General features: G+C 36.8%; 1 long non-coding RNA gene across 4 annotated transcripts in view; it reads right to left on the bottom strand.

The window, feature by feature from the left end:
- LOC119257612 (uncharacterized) overlaps nt 1-15,211 on the bottom strand; it is a 246,451-nt gene extending 231,240 nt beyond the window's left edge. For all 4 annotated transcript variants that reach the window (XR_008553905.1, XR_008553906.1, XR_008553907.1 and 1 more), the window contains exons 1-3: nt 15,161-15,211; nt 14,284-14,457; nt 12,339-12,484 (exon numbers count right to left, since the gene is read on the bottom strand). This is a non-coding gene — a long non-coding RNA (uncharacterized LOC119257612). The remainder of the gene's footprint in view (nt 1-12,338; nt 12,485-14,283; nt 14,458-15,160) is intronic.
- Between the last annotated feature and the right edge of the window lie 495 nt (nt 15,212-15,706).

Genomic DNA, 15,706 nt, shown 5'->3' with positions numbered 1-15,706 from the left:
AAGAATCAATATGACTTTGGCAAATCAAGTCTCAGTTGACATGTTCAGTTTTCTTAAAATATAAACAAAACAAATATAACACCAAAAACTTATCACAATTATGAAGGATAAAAGTAAAGGAACATTAGGAAATAAAGCGGTCCTCTATCTTTGAGAAAACTTAAATTCTGTGACTTTAATAGTAATGTATGCTGACATGTTTTGGAATATTTAGTTGATGTTTCGAAACTGATTAACCATATGATATTACTGACTCCATTGGCTGAACTCTAGGAATAGAGCTAGAAGAGAAATCAATATTAGAACATTTTCTGAGGGTTTACTGGTGTATTCATTTTTCCCTGCTGCTACTGACAGGCAGCTGAAAGCACCAATTTCTAGAAATATCCTTTAAGATATAAAACTTTAGGGTAGGCACCTAGAATCAACTTAGATATTTTTTTCAGCATATTGAAATTGACCATAATAGATATGAAAGCCAAATCTGAGTTAGGAAAGAAGGTATAATAATTATTCAAGGATGCTACTGAAGGAAGCAACATTGAGTGAATGTTCGGAAAGAAGCTATATGCTCTTTGAAGCTAAAAAGACACATTATGTTACTTTTTAATAAATGGCTATAACAGGAAGCATAAACAAATGAAGTGATATTTAGAATCAGGTGTTTTAAAAACCACAGAATTAGTTCATGCTTTATTTTGGACAAAATATCTCTAATATAATTTATGAAATTTTCAATCATAACTTTAAAAAATCTAAGATTACAAAAAATAAACATTACAAATGCTTTGAAAGAAAAAGGAGAGACAAATGCAATTGAAAGGTAGGATATTAAAGTATAATGAACTAGAGTTTTGATCGTTTCTTTGATATATTCAGAGGAAAGTTGCATTCTGAATGATTGATCTTTTCCCTTGAAACTAAGATTTCTCTGTAGTGGAGGGAAGTTGTTTTCGGTTAGGATAAGAGAAATCCTTTAAAAGTAGTCTTACTCTTTTTCAATAACACAGCATTTGCCAGGCAACCTCCTGCTTTTTATTTATTTATCTGAATAAACTACTTGCTTGGAAGGGACTACGGTCAGCAGATGCCAAGTTCTCCTACCCAGTTGTAAATTATTAGCATTCTGGCTTATCAATCAATCTCTTTTAAGTATGATAACTAAAAACCAGAGACTGATCACACTTGGATATACTGACTGAAGTGGGTATCTGAACCAACAAAGTTGGGTCAGACTGAATCTGTGAGGCTGTAACTCTCCAGTGGGGCAAGATTTGGGGCAGGATGCTGGTCTTACCCATCAAATAATTATCTGGAAGTCCAGGGAGTCTGCAAATTTCAAAGCAACACTCCTGGCTTGCAGAACGATACTGAAAGCTATTACAAGCTCTGAGAAATTATGGAGTTAGAATACTACAGAATTAAACACCAACAATTTAGTGAATAAACTGGGGATTGAAGTGAATTGGGTGGGTTTAACAAAAATAAATACTCATAGACTGTTTCAATTGATAGATTAATGAAAGATTTTTGATGTCTAAGGGATGGATAGTTTATGCAAAGAAAAAAATCAGGGTACTGAGACCCAAGTAACAAGGAAAGCTGGCTTGGACATAACAGAATTTTGGAATACCTAGAGCTGAACTTTTTTCTTTTCAGTTCCCTGAATAAGGCAACCTACAACGTCATACTGAATGTTCCACTATGTTCAATTCGATTTTAACACACCAAGTGCTCTGTTTTAAGAAATTCTATATCAATCACGTCTATTTGGGTCACAGATAAGAGATAAGTGATTCGTCTTAACATAGATGTCAAGAAAGTTATTGATATTTCATTTCTTTTGGTTATTGACAATGCATACATCAAAATAGGATATTTTATTTGTGTTATTATAATGCACTAATTATGAGTGTCACTATGGATTCTAGAAAAAGTACAAATATGATTCCTAAGTCATTTTGAGAGTAATGTTTATGTATATTCATATCTAGAGACAAATTATCATTAATCAACAGAAGATGTTATAATTGTACATGTCAAATAAATACACCAGTAGTTCAAAGGTATTCAGAAATGAACACATAGTGTTATCAGATTGGAGTTTCAAATAATTCTAATACCTGCACCAAAAATGTGTAAGATTGTATTGAAAGAAATAGCAATTCAGTAATGATTATTTTCCAGTCTATCCATTTAGTGCATGTGTTTCAAAGCCACAGCAACATATCATGAAAATTCTTGGTCTTTCCCCAAGCATAAGTAGGTGGAGTCTAACAGAGTTAGACTAACAGAGTCTAACATAGGTAGGTGGTAAAGTAATGTTAACATAGAGTTGGCTCTAAGTTAATGGTTACTGAGTCAACTGATGTCCTGTATTTGTTGATTCAACTGATTCCTGGCTCTGTGTGACTTTAGGAATATACTACTCTTGAAGAGTCAGTTATTCCATCTGACAGTTTTCAGACTAGATGAAACAAGCTTATTCATTAAAAGTCTTTGAATGCGGGCCTCCCCTGGTGGCGCAGTGGTTGAGCACTGGGCTGCGAAGCTGCCCTCAGCCTCTGCAGTACCAGTTTGATCCCCGGCCGCTAGACCTCTCCCACTGCCTGCTGCTCCCCTCAGTAGTGTACTTAGGTCCTTTTGCCTGTTCTGTTCCCCGCTCTGGCTCTGGTGAATTCTCTCACCCTCCCATGCTTCTGACTGTACCCTGTGCTTGTATAAATAAATAAATAAATAAATCTTTAAAAAAAAAAGAAAATTCTTTGAATACTATGAACTTATATACTGCAGATTTAAAGGTTTTCATAACAGAGGGATGCAAATGCTTTCACACATGTTAAAATCTACCTAAATAAAACTATTTACCTATACTGAAAAGATAGACATACTATTGATATTTGCCATCTTTTGATATCTAGGGTCGTTTTGGACGAATCAAATACCTTAATAAATTTCTCTTTCCTCTCCATTTCATGCACTTTTCTCCAAACCTTCCTGTTGTTTGCAATGAGCCCTGAATTTTCTCTTAAAAGGGGCCATTATACATTTTCTTTTCAAGGTGAGGATAAAATTATATTAGGTTCCAGTAGGCATTCTTCTGGGTACCATGTACAAATACCTCAGAACTGGACACAGTTAGCAACAAGCTCCACCATGAAGAAGACTGTAACAGTTCCTGTATTATCATATTGTCTAAATTTTCATTTAATCAGTGAGCAGATGAACCTCCATAGCAGAGGTGGGGCGTTTTCAGGAAAAAGACAAAATGAAAGAATGCAAAGTTGATATTGTCTTAAGAAAACTGAGATCCTTAATAAATTTTCTGAGATGTGAGATTAAGGAAAGAAAAATCAGTAAGTCTGGTAAACCGGGGACTGATTTGACAATGAGGATAAACAATTTGTTTCTCATGGGTGTGGTCACTTGAAGCTGGTATTTGATCAGGATGTTAAAAATGTGATAATGTTGGAGGACAGGGATAGAAAAACTGAAAAGGAGGTACCACAAGACCAGAAACTTGGCTCGCAAAATGCCAAGAGCTGGAAGTAGGGGTAGAAAGGATTAGCACAGCCACTGACACAGCTATGGAAACCAAGATCCTTAGGCCACCAAGGCCTAGATCACAAAGCATAACATCCAAGCAGGTATTGGAGTGCACATCCAAAGGTAAAGATATGGCGATTAAGCCCACTGCGACAACTCCAGTCCCTTTCAGATTCTGCATAGTTATCCAAAATCAGCAACTTACCAGAAGGCTTACAGGGAATGAGCCCCTTCCAAACAGAAGACTATATAATGCAGTCTCTGCACAGGCTCAGGGCAGCACACTGTCTGCCCACCTGTGGCTATGCAGGTGCCTCTTTTCTCTTGTCTGTGGGGCAGCAACCTCCTGCCTGCCCGTGACCTGTACCATGCTGGGGCCTCTCTTCACTGACCTCCCTCAGCGAAGGCTGCTCTCCTCAAGGCCACCTCCTGCAGGCCTCTCTTAGCAATCCTGTCCTTTTCAGGGCAGCTCTTCCTGCCCGCTTGTCTTTTACTTTCTTGTCCCTTTCCCTATAAACCTGCCCTTTAAATATAACTAACATCTCTGTCTCATGAAGAAACTCGCCTGGGAAAGTAGCTGTGTGTCACCGAAAGGGAAGCTCTGGTGAAACCTTTCCTAGAGGCAACCCAAGGACCCCGCACTCCAAACCCACAGACTCCAAAAACAACAATAAGACAACACAGCAGCTAAGAAAAAGGCTTTGGCTGCCATTTATTAGTCAACAACTTTGGTTAGGCTGAAAACTCAGACACAACGAAATAATTAAAAAAATAAAATAAATTTTATGGAGCCCAAAATGTATAATCTACACTAGGTCAGGACATGCTGTGTGGGAAGGTGAGACCCTGGAGGAGCTGAGTCAGCTGGTGCCATCCAGTGGCCCTAACAGTGCTAAGAAGTGGTTCCAAATGAAGTTCTCTCTCCACTGCATAAAAAGTCCTGCAGTTTGAGCAAGGGGTGGAACGGGATATGTTTAATGATCCTTTTACCTCTATGAAATCCCTATCAACAGTAAATATTGCCTCCTACTATTATTTATCTAAGATACAACTTATATTCGGATGATCTTTAAAATGGACCTTTTGTCATTAGACCCTTTCTGAGCATGCACTCTGCAAAGCACAATCACTGAACCAGGGAAAGAGAACAGCATTATTTCTGAGTTTTCACACATCCCATCTACTGATAAGAAGTGCAAGTTTCCATGGCAGAGGGTTTAGGTGCCATCTAAAGCAGTGTGAGGATATGCAGAGGCTCCCGCCTCCCAAATTGTGCTGCTGCTTCAGCCTCCAGATTGATTTTTAAATTCAAATTGTGAGTATCTTAGACAACATAACATTGTTTACATCTATCTATCTTTCTTACTCTTCTCTTAAAGTACTTTCCCTAGGCCATGGAAGCAAGCAATTGTGCCTAATGTCCTATATTTGTTTCTTAGGGCTCGTGTGACAAAGCACCAACAACTAAATGACTTGAAACAACAGGAATTTATTGCCTCACAGTTCTGGAGACCTGAAGTCTGAATTCAAGGTATCAGCCCTCCTATGCTCCCTCAAATAACTCTAAGGAATAATCCCCCTTTGTCTTTCTGCTTGCTGACAATCGTTGGCATTTTCTTAGATTATAGATACAGCAGTCACATGGCTGTCCGCCTGTTAGTTTCCCTCTCATCAATCCTGTGTACATGTCTATCTCTTTGTCCAAACTTCTCCTGTCTCTAAGGACACTAACCACATTGGATTAGGGCTCACCCTGTTCATCTCTTTTCACTTACCTACCTCCATAAAGACCCTGTTTCCAAATAAAGTCATATCAGAGGTACTGAGTGTTAGGACCTCAATAAATCTTCTTTTTGAGGAGATACAAATCAATCCATAAAAGCCTCCAACACATTTTGTGGACCTGTATTGTGCTCTGTTGTTTTTCCATACCAATGTGTCTCCATGTGGGTATTTATTTCAATGTTCCTATTGGTTAACTGTAGTCAAGTTTAGGAAATTTTTTCTGCAGGAATTATATTTGGGTGCTGGGTGGGGGTGTGAGGGTGGGAAGGGTGGTTATCAACTGAAAAGACTGAGAGAGTGACATTTCTTTCACCTGGTTTATGACTATACAGATTAATGCCCTTGTTCAGCTGTTCAGCCTGCAATGCCACCAACACAGAAGTCAGTGGAAACAATGTTTAAGTCATGAGATACAGCAAAATGAAGGAGGCACATTGAGAATGAGGTTTGTTCAGAGAAGGCTTCTGTCATTCTGTTCTTACTATGCTGCTTCTCAGACTGGATTTCTCTTTTCTTGTCAATTTGCCACCTTTGCTCAAAAAGGAAGTCTGCCTTGACTTTTAAAGTTACTATGAAGAGAACTTTGTTTTATGTAACACAAAAGTGACTCTAATATTAAAAGATTAATCCCTTTTGCCTCTAAACATATGATTAACCATAAATTATCACACTAGACCTGATCACGTCTTTCAAAAGCCTATTAAAAAACAAATTAACCTTTTCTCTCTAGGCTGAACTCCCTTGTTAATATGAAAATCAGGAGTAATTCAGGCCTCTCAGCTTTTGTTATCCTAACCATATTCCTTTGTGTTTTTCAAGTTGAGTTGTGACTGGAGAGTGAGTCATACCAGCTTAATTAATTTAGTTAAGAACCAATTAAAAGCAGTATTTTGTGCATGAGAAAGCTTGTCTGAAGTGTTTTGGATTTCAGCAGGAGTTTCTGTATTACCCAAGCTTCTGTATAGATGGCTTGAGCCCGGTGAAGGGGGACAATTATTTATTGAGTAAGACATCTCTTAATTCCTAATCATAAGGGAATGCACATGAGTTTTCAGTTTTAAAGAAACTGCAATTTATGTTTACTCTCATAAATATATATTATGCAGCAAAAAAATATTATCAACTCTTATTGCTGTAACAATGTGACAAGATTTATTAGTAACTAATCCATAGATTTTCTTCCTCCAGTGGACAAAATTATCTAAACATGCAGTGCAGAAGATTAAAGGGATATGTACTCTTTCTGTATCTTTCCCAATCCATTAACTTAGAGTAGGGCAACATGATATAGTGTATTTCAAAAATACTATGATGTAAGTGTAGTATGGTTTAAAGGACTGTGGTCTTCAGATGCCTTTCCTATAGAAACAGATGTTGCTGAGAAAAAGCAATTAACACAGGTGTTTCCTTATCAGGTTCTCTAGGTCTCTGTAGGTTATCTGGACCTATAGGTGGTGGTGAATTTAACAAGTATAGGTAAACAATGTAAAATTTTCTGGGGACCCCCACCTCTGGCCTCATGAGCAAACTAACAAGCTATCTTCAGAGGCTCCATCTTGTATGCAGAAATTAACTTTGCTGAAAGGCATGTCAGTCAGAAAGCTTTAACAACAGGTGCCCAGCCTTTGCATCTCTCTAGGACATTTTTCAAGGGGAGGAGACTGGATCCTGCATTGCCTTCCTCCAGCATCAGTGTATCTTTGGATTAGGAAAATTTAGAACCAGAAGTCTCTCCTTTCAAGAACAGTTCAATTATTGGTGTCAATGACTCGCAGTTTTTGGCTATGTAAACAGATTTCAAACTTATGTTTACTGGAATCATTCTTACAGAGTAAAATCTATTGGGCTGCTGCCTGGGTTCAAATCTTTACTTTGATTAGCTAATTAATTCTTTGTCTAATTATTCTTGAGGATTTATTTTTCAGCTAACACATAAAATACATACTTGGAAAGAGTGGGTAAATAATAGTGAACTGGCTAATTTAAGACAGAGGTCAGCATGCTTTCTGTAAAGGAACAGATAATAAGCATTTTAGATTTTTTGAACCAGATGATCTGTCCTGTCTCTGGTCTCTGTCACAACTAATCAACTCTGTAGTTGCAACATGATAACAGCTTTTGGTATGTAATATAATGGATGTGACTGTGATCCAATAAAACTTGATTCACAAAGAAAGGAGAGAGAATGTACCTTCCCTAGGGCCATGTATTTTTAACTCTTGATGTCGAATATGGCAATGGCACTGACATGTATACCTAACAAGACTTTTACCCCTTTGCGCTCAGTTTCCTCATGCTAAAATGAGGGGCTTAATCTAAGGAGCCCAGAAGGTCTCTCCAGCTTTGCATTTCCACTTCACAGAGAGGGATGGTTCTTAGAAATGACTCCAAATTCTAAGTTAGCAATAGCTCATTTTCTAGTGTTGTCTCAAAAATAAAATACAAGAGCTTCTTTCTTTATACATGGGTATTACAATTAAAAATAGAGAACTGAGAATGATTATAGCATTTATAATTTTGAATTCTCTGTTCTCTACAGGCCATCTACTTTCATTAAGGAAAAAAGGCAAATATAATACTACTTAGAAAGGTTTCAAAATACCATATACTTTGGACTAGGAAATAAGAATTTTGAAACTTGCAGATGAGAATTTGAGTATTAGAGATCTTAGTGCTAGTTTCTACCACAAGGGTAGAAAGTGGTTTTCACAAAAACATTTTTGAAGGGGTAACTTCACTGGGAAAATTCACTTTGCTGGAACACCTCATTACCCAGCAATGTAGAATAAATGGGGCATTGCTCTCTATTGATTTGCCACAACAGCCTCTGTAACTAAATGCGGCCTAAGGCAGTTCTGCAAACAGAAGGATTCCTGAATGTTTAATTGTTGCTTGAATAATTTTCCATTGTCTTTACTCAGAGATTGGGATTTATTCTTACACTGGATGGTATTTTAACAATACCCTTTCTATATTGTCTTTTCCAGCATATCAGAACTAGTCCCCTATTACAAGAACATTATTAAATGTATACCTTGCTAGTAATTCCACTGCAGTGTATCCCAAAACTATAGATAGACAAGTAATCAGCCTTCATTACTCAGTTCCACAGGGTTTAGATTCTTGCATGTATAAATTTTATTCATGTCTAGAGTATCCTTTACTACCTTTCCTTTCAATCCTATCCTAATGAAGCTACTTCTCATAATTCAGAGTAACTAGAATTCTATACATTTTTGTCTGAAGATCTCCACATGAGTTGGAACTGACCTCTGTGAGATTATTCAAATAGTGGTTTCTCTGAAGTCCATGCACAAAATTTTTCTACACCAGGCTTTTTTCCCCCTTAAACATAAAATCCATTATTAACATCTTTTCAAAGGATACAGTAGTTATATAATTTACCTATTGCATTCTCTTTGTAAAAAGTAGCATGTTTATAAATAAACAAACTGAAATGGGATTATTACATACTTGGACAGACAGTAAATACTGAGTATGATGTATTTGTGTTTCACAGCAAGGAAGGGTATAGAGAATAATGCAATCACATGGATACTCTAGGGCATGTATTTTGGTCCATGTTTATGTGACTGAACTGCACCAGTCACATAGTCTGATTCACCTTCCCCATGCCCTATTTTATTTTATTATTTACATTTTAAAAGGACAGGTCTATTAGGAAAAGGAGAGAGAAAAAGAGACAGGTAGGAAGGAGAGCGGCCACCCCAACTTTTTTAAAACATGGTATTATTGTAGTTTTAGCAGGTAATTTCTGGCCAAGTGTAGATCCCTAATCTACTGAAAAAATTTCTTTCATGCAGCCATTATTTTGTCCTGCTAACATCTTCTGTTTCTGACCTTTTTAATGGATAATGCTTACAGGATTAAGATGGTTTGAAGAAGAGGGCCTCCCTGGTGGCACAGGCTGTTGAGCGCCGCACTGTGAAGCTGTCCGCAGCCTCTTGCAGCGCGGGTTTGATCCCGGTCGGCCAGCGAGAATCCCACATGGTGCAGCAGACCTCTCCTGTCTCACCCACTGCTCCCCTCAGCAGAGTATTTCTTCAGCCTGCCTGTTCTGTTCCCTGCTCTGTCTCTGGTGAATCTTCTCACCCTCCCGCACATCTGGTCTGTACCCCGGTTCGTGTATAAAAATAAATAAATCTTTAAAAAAAAAAAAGATGGTCTAACGATAGCTACCCAGCCATTTGTCTCATTCCTACAATGACCAAACTCCCACACTTTTAAAACTCTGGTTTTATAAGTCTCAGAAGTATTACTAAATATGAATAAAATCATAAATACTAAAATATCAATTAAGGTTTATGTCAAGGTATGTGAATGATCATTTAAGCCTTTGTTTAAAATGGCGTAAAATTCTACAAATTTTTCAGTCTACTTTAATTTTATAAGAATAAAGACTTTGAGTTCTTTTGCATATTCTATCATCCAGAAATGTTACTATTAAGAGAAAATATGAGAGAGAGAGAGGGGAATTAAAGTAAAAACTGAATCTAGCTATCATGATAGAAAAATTGTGACGGTAAAGAAATACTTATGTTGGGCCTCCCTGGTGACACAAGGGGTCAATGAGACAATCCACAGCCTCTGCAGCATGAGTTCGATCCCCTGGCCAGCCAGGGAGAAACCCACATGGTGAGGCAGAACTCTCCTGTCTCGCCAGCTGCTCCCCTCAGCAGTGTATTTCAGTCAGTCTGCCTGTTCTGTTCCCCACTCTGTCTCTGGTGGATCCTCTCACCCCCCCCCACATCTCTGGCCTGTACCCCAGCTCTTGTATGCATAAATAAATCTTTAAAAAAAAATACATAAAGTTTTGATAAGGAATGTTTACAGTATTGTCTACAAATGCAAATATGCATCAATTTACAGATAAGTAATCCTTTTTTAATACTTTCTCAGCTTCATAAAGGATATTCACCTGGCTTATAATTTTTATAAGTACATCACATAGTAATTTGATATCCCTATAAATAAACTACTTCATAATCCCCAGAAATTTTAACAATCCAAATTTTAAGAGAGTGAGAATGCAAAAAGAAAAAAAAAATTGGACCTCCCTGGTGGCACAAGGGATTGAGTGCAGCACTGCGAAGCTGTCCCGCAGCCTTGAAAGTGCAAGTTCGATCCCTGGCCAGGGAGCTACGAACATGGTGCAGCAGACCTCTCCTGACTCACCCGCTGCTCCCCTCAGCAGTGAATTTTAGCACATCTGCCTGTTCTGCTCCCCACTCTGTCTCTGGTGAATCCTCTCACCTCCCTTACCTCTGGCCTGTACCCCAGTTCTTGTAATCATAAATAAATCTTTTAAAAAATAATTTTAAAAAAAGAAAAAGAAATCGATCCAATAACCTTATCTCTGAGATATCTCTAACTTTAGTGTTACAGTGTGTATGTGTGAATGTTTATGTTAACCTTTTCGCAGCTTTTAACTAGTAATATATTTGGAACTCTGACTAGATTGACCAGAAACTCTGTATAACATAAATGAAAATGATAAGAGACAAAGTGAGATTTACACCTTTATCTCCAAGGGACAATCAAGGAACCTGAGAAAAAAATTATGTCTGTTAGAAAAGATATTATTTCTATTGGAGTGTATCCTTTAAAAAAAAAAGGGTATTTTTATACTCTATTAAAATTGTTCATCACCAACACTCTTTGGGATTCTATCTCCCAGAAAAAGCAACGCCTTAAGGCAAAGGTTGAAGATTTTCTTAACAAGAAAAAGTACTATGAGATTTTCAAGGAAAATACAGAGTGTTTCTCTAATAAGTGCATTAATAACTTGCAAATGTGTTGTCACATCTAGGGCAACAATTTATAGTGCATTTCTCCCTAAGTATAAGAATTTCTGCTTTAATTTAAGTAAAATATAAAGAAATAAAAACTAAGGAAAACTGCTTGTTGAAAGAGTTTTAAATTTAAAAGCTAGTTGATTCATATCTTGTACTGACTACGTGTTGACAGTTTTTTATTAATTACTCAGTCTTATGTTAGTTTACACATATGCTCACATCTGAATTTAGCTTTTTGAGTTATTTTATGTCACTCTTGTCTTAGCCTCCTTGTTGTTTCAGGGTATTTGTTCATCATTCAATTCCATTTTAAAATTACATTAGCAAAAACTTATCTATAAGGAATTCACAGTATCTTACATTTTGACCTATATTACCATGCCACGGAATAAATGACTCTGTCTTAGTCACCATCCTCCTCCTCTGCCTCTCTGGTGCTAGTAGGATTGCTGTTGCCATGTTTACTTCTGCCATTTTTTTGAAGACTTTTTAAATACTGTCTACGAGGTGCATTTTAGAATTTTAGTCCCAAGTTTCCAAAACAAATTCAAGAAAGATTACCCACAAGTGATACAGAGAGAAGGATACAGCACTGAGAGTTGCGCATATGGTTGTTCAGAGCTGAAACACACACTAACTCTGCCTGTCAAGATGACTTCAGACAAGTTATTTAACTACTTTATACCAACTTTTTTGTAGGTTGCCTATAATTACATCACTTATTGCAAAAGGATGTGACGAATACAGGATCATTTTAAAAAATATTTAGAATAGAGCTTACATCTTTACTGCCCTGTGACTACTTGGAAGTTTTTATTGTTGTTGGGATCAAAGGGGTAGCATGTGGCTCTTTCTCAGGAAGGAAAGTGGCATCAAGAATGACATGCGGAGACAGCAAGTTTGTCTTCCACTGCACATCTCTCTGTAAATCTACTTTACTCTAGTAGATGTTAATATTCCCATTCTGCAACTGGGAAACCTGAATCTCACAGAAGTTAAGTACTTTGCCAAGGTAACACAGTAAGTGCCCCAGGCAGAATTTGAAATTCAACCTGTATAACCCCAAATCCTTGTTGCTAAAAACTACACTACACACATTGACAAAGATTTCTTAATGTTTCAAGTAATACCAAGTGATGATTTATATAATTTGGCCATTTGTTAATTGTCAATAAATTGATAAGCACTTACATATCATACGATCTGATCTTCAGTATTAGAACTTTCGACTTAGGTGGTTTTGCAGGAGGGAAGAGAGCTTTGGCTCAGAATATTTGTTGTAGTGTTTGGTTTTCTTGAGACAGGTAGTCTATTTGAGACAACAGTTATCCTATTACCTAAAATAAAGAAGCAAAGGAGTCTTTCAGGACTCAAAACACACTCACTACCATATGATCTACCCAATTAACTTAGAAAAGCTAGGGTATAGAAAAGTGACAAACTGGTTAATGAAGATATCATCATCAGAGAAATACTTAAAAATCTACAACCAGAGGATTCTTGGGACAATTGGCAAAAGGAAATAGACACATTAAAATATTAAGTGATCTGTCAGAGTCATAAACATAAATTAAAAATATATATATAACTTTGAACAACCTTTGCTATCCAAAACTTTTCATTTCAGTCTTAGAAAACATTGAAGGTGGTACTCTCTAGTGCCGTAGGGCTTAAGTTTCAGTGCATCCACTGAGACAGCCTGAGTTCAATCCCAGGCCAGGTAGCTGACCCACATATAGAACAACAGACCTCTCCTCTCTCACCCGCTGCTCTCTTTAGCAGTGTATTACAGTCAATCTGTTCTGCTCCCCACTCTGTTTCTGGTGAATCCTCTCACCACACCCCCATACACACACACACCTCTGGCCTATACCCCAGTTCTTCTATGCAAAAATAAATAAAACCTTAAAAAAAAAGAAAATATTGAAAGAAGAGTAAGTATATTCTTTATATTCTAGAGAACAATACATGGACTTTCCAAATACTGTATGTTAGCAATTGAAATAATTTGGAATTTATTTGTTAATTATGTAGTAGCTTTTTGAACACCCAAAAAGGGGAAGGAAGAGGAACAAATAATCCTTCGTAATTTGGGTTGGAAAGAGGAGAGACAAAAACCATCTATATGCTCAGTTTTCCTCTATTGCTTACTATAGCTACACTGGCCATAATCCACATTAGTCACCTGCTGCCTAATAGTAACATAGTTGCTATGGTGAATATATACCACAATTCTGGATATTTAAAAACATACAAGCAATGCTTTAATGTTTAAACACCGAATGACACAGGAAAAAGCAAAGGAGAAATAACTAGTAATATCTATCTTAAAGACCAACAGTGAAAAGTAAGTTTACTCATGATACCATAATCACATTAAAATTGAAAGTTGCTTACCACATATTAAGATTCCTATGTTAGATATTCATTGATCTATATATCAAATGTTTTTCTGCTTTGAAAAAATGAAATAGCATACCTTCTGATTGTTTCAGGACTTATACTTTTGATCTGTGATGCATTAAAATAGTACATTTGGGTATATGGCTACTTCAAATGTATCGCTAAATCATGAGATAATTAGTATTTTTAGTGCAACAAGAAAAGGAAATTTCTAAAATTTTATAAGCAATTTTCATGTAATTTTTCTTGCTAACTTTGTTCTAATAAACTATGTTTATGTTTACCTAAAATTTTAAATTTTATGTTTACCTAAAAACATAAACTATGTTTATGTTTACCTAAAAATTTATGTTTACCTAAAAATCATTTCCTGTGTGTTTTAAAATATTTCAAAGTAAGCTGAGTAGCAGCTTAACATAACCTATACTACCTAGTGTAATTGTGTGGAATTTTATCCACTGAAATTTCATATGCTGAAATCCTAAATTGTGGATTACTCAGAAAGTAAACATATTTGGAGAAAGGGTCTTAAAAGACATAATTAAAGTAAAATAAGGTCATTAGGGTGGGTTCTAATTCAATATGACTGGTATCCTTTTAAGTGGAAATTTGTAATAAATATGAACAGAAGAAAGAAGTTATAAAGTTATAAAGAAGATAGTCAAGGAGAGAGACTTGGAACAATCTTTTTCTTACAGTCCTCAGAAGAACTAATCCTTCCCAGACAACTTACTTTGGGTGTACAGCTTCTAGGACTGTGAGAGAGTACATCTTTGTTGTTGAAGACACCTGATCTGTGGTACCTTGCAATGTCAGCCGTATCACAGCACTATATCTTATATATGTAATACGACAATAATATTTAAGAGTAGTAGCAGTCAGCAACTTGATGCATAAGTTTGCGTTCCTAAAGAAGAAATTATCATTTCACAAATAGAGCTTACAATAGAATTTGGTTATACTAGCTATAATGCGTATTACTGTTAAAAAATATTATACAGCCTATTGTGGTGCTTAACTCCTTGCACCACCAGGGAGGCCTGCTACTCCCCTCAGCAGTGTCCATCAAGCTGCCTACTCTGTTCCCCACTCTGTCTCTGGTGAATCCTCTCACCCCCTTCATCTCTGGCCTGTACCCCAGCTCTTGCATGAATAAATAAATCTTGAAAAAAAAACATACAGCCTAGCATCATAGTGTGAGGTACTTTGAGGACAGGTGGTGCAAAGAATTGGCCAAGACTTAAAGAAAAAAAAATTAATTCTCTACAAATGGTCCTAAAGGTATACAGCAAATGAAAAAGTTACTGAAGGAAGTATACTAAATCTTAATAACTGCCCAATCCTTTTATTTCAATCAAAACTATTATTTCCATCCAGCCTCCCAACTCAGTAAGAGGAACTCCACTCCTGCTGTCACAGCCAGGACACACTATTCCCATTCAGGAGACAATCTTCCTGGCAGGGCCAGGACATCAGCATTTCTCATCCTGCCCCAGCCACCTGTTCTGAGGCTAAAGGGTTGGATTCTTTTGTCTGCTCCAGCTCCCAATTCTATAATAGAAACTCTGCCCTGGGAAGAGCACTGTAGAGAACAGCAGGATTGTAATCACCTCTGTCCTGGATCGTGACCCAGGAAGACAGGCAAGGCAAGAGACCTAGGGCTTGAGATGGAACACAGAGCAAAGTGTAACAATGGCCTCACTCTAAACAGACAAACAAAACAATGTTCTGACTAAACAAACAAGGTATGATGACAATATCAACTGTACTAGGCTGTAAGGGCTGAGGATGCATACATATCTGGATATGTTTCATTTTGTTTAGCAAGAATAAGATAAACTACAATTTACAGATCAGGTCACTGAAAAACTGTTGATTGATATGGACTCATTCCATACAATAGATGACCTAATTAAATAACATGTGAGTGATGGTTTTTTATTAAACCCAGGGAAGTCATGTTAAATAATTCAGAATGTTGTAAGAATACATGGCTTGAACATTAATATAGCAAAAATAAAATGTTGAAATGGAATCTGTTTTAGAAGGTTTGGGATATTATAACAAAATACCATTGAATAGCTGACTGAGAAAAGAAATTATTTCTCATAATTTTGAAGGTTGGAAAGTTCAAGTCAAGGCATGACCCTTTCTGT

Source organism: Talpa occidentalis, unplaced genomic scaffold, assembly GCF_014898055.3.
Source record: "Talpa occidentalis isolate TD23 unplaced genomic scaffold, MPIMG_talOcc4v2.1 talOcc4.4, whole genome shotgun sequence".
NCBI classification, from domain to species: domain Eukaryota; kingdom Metazoa; phylum Chordata; class Mammalia; order Eulipotyphla; family Talpidae; genus Talpa; species Talpa occidentalis.
Note: the sequence above shows the minus strand (reverse complement) of the source record. Positions and strands in the feature narration are given on the sequence as shown.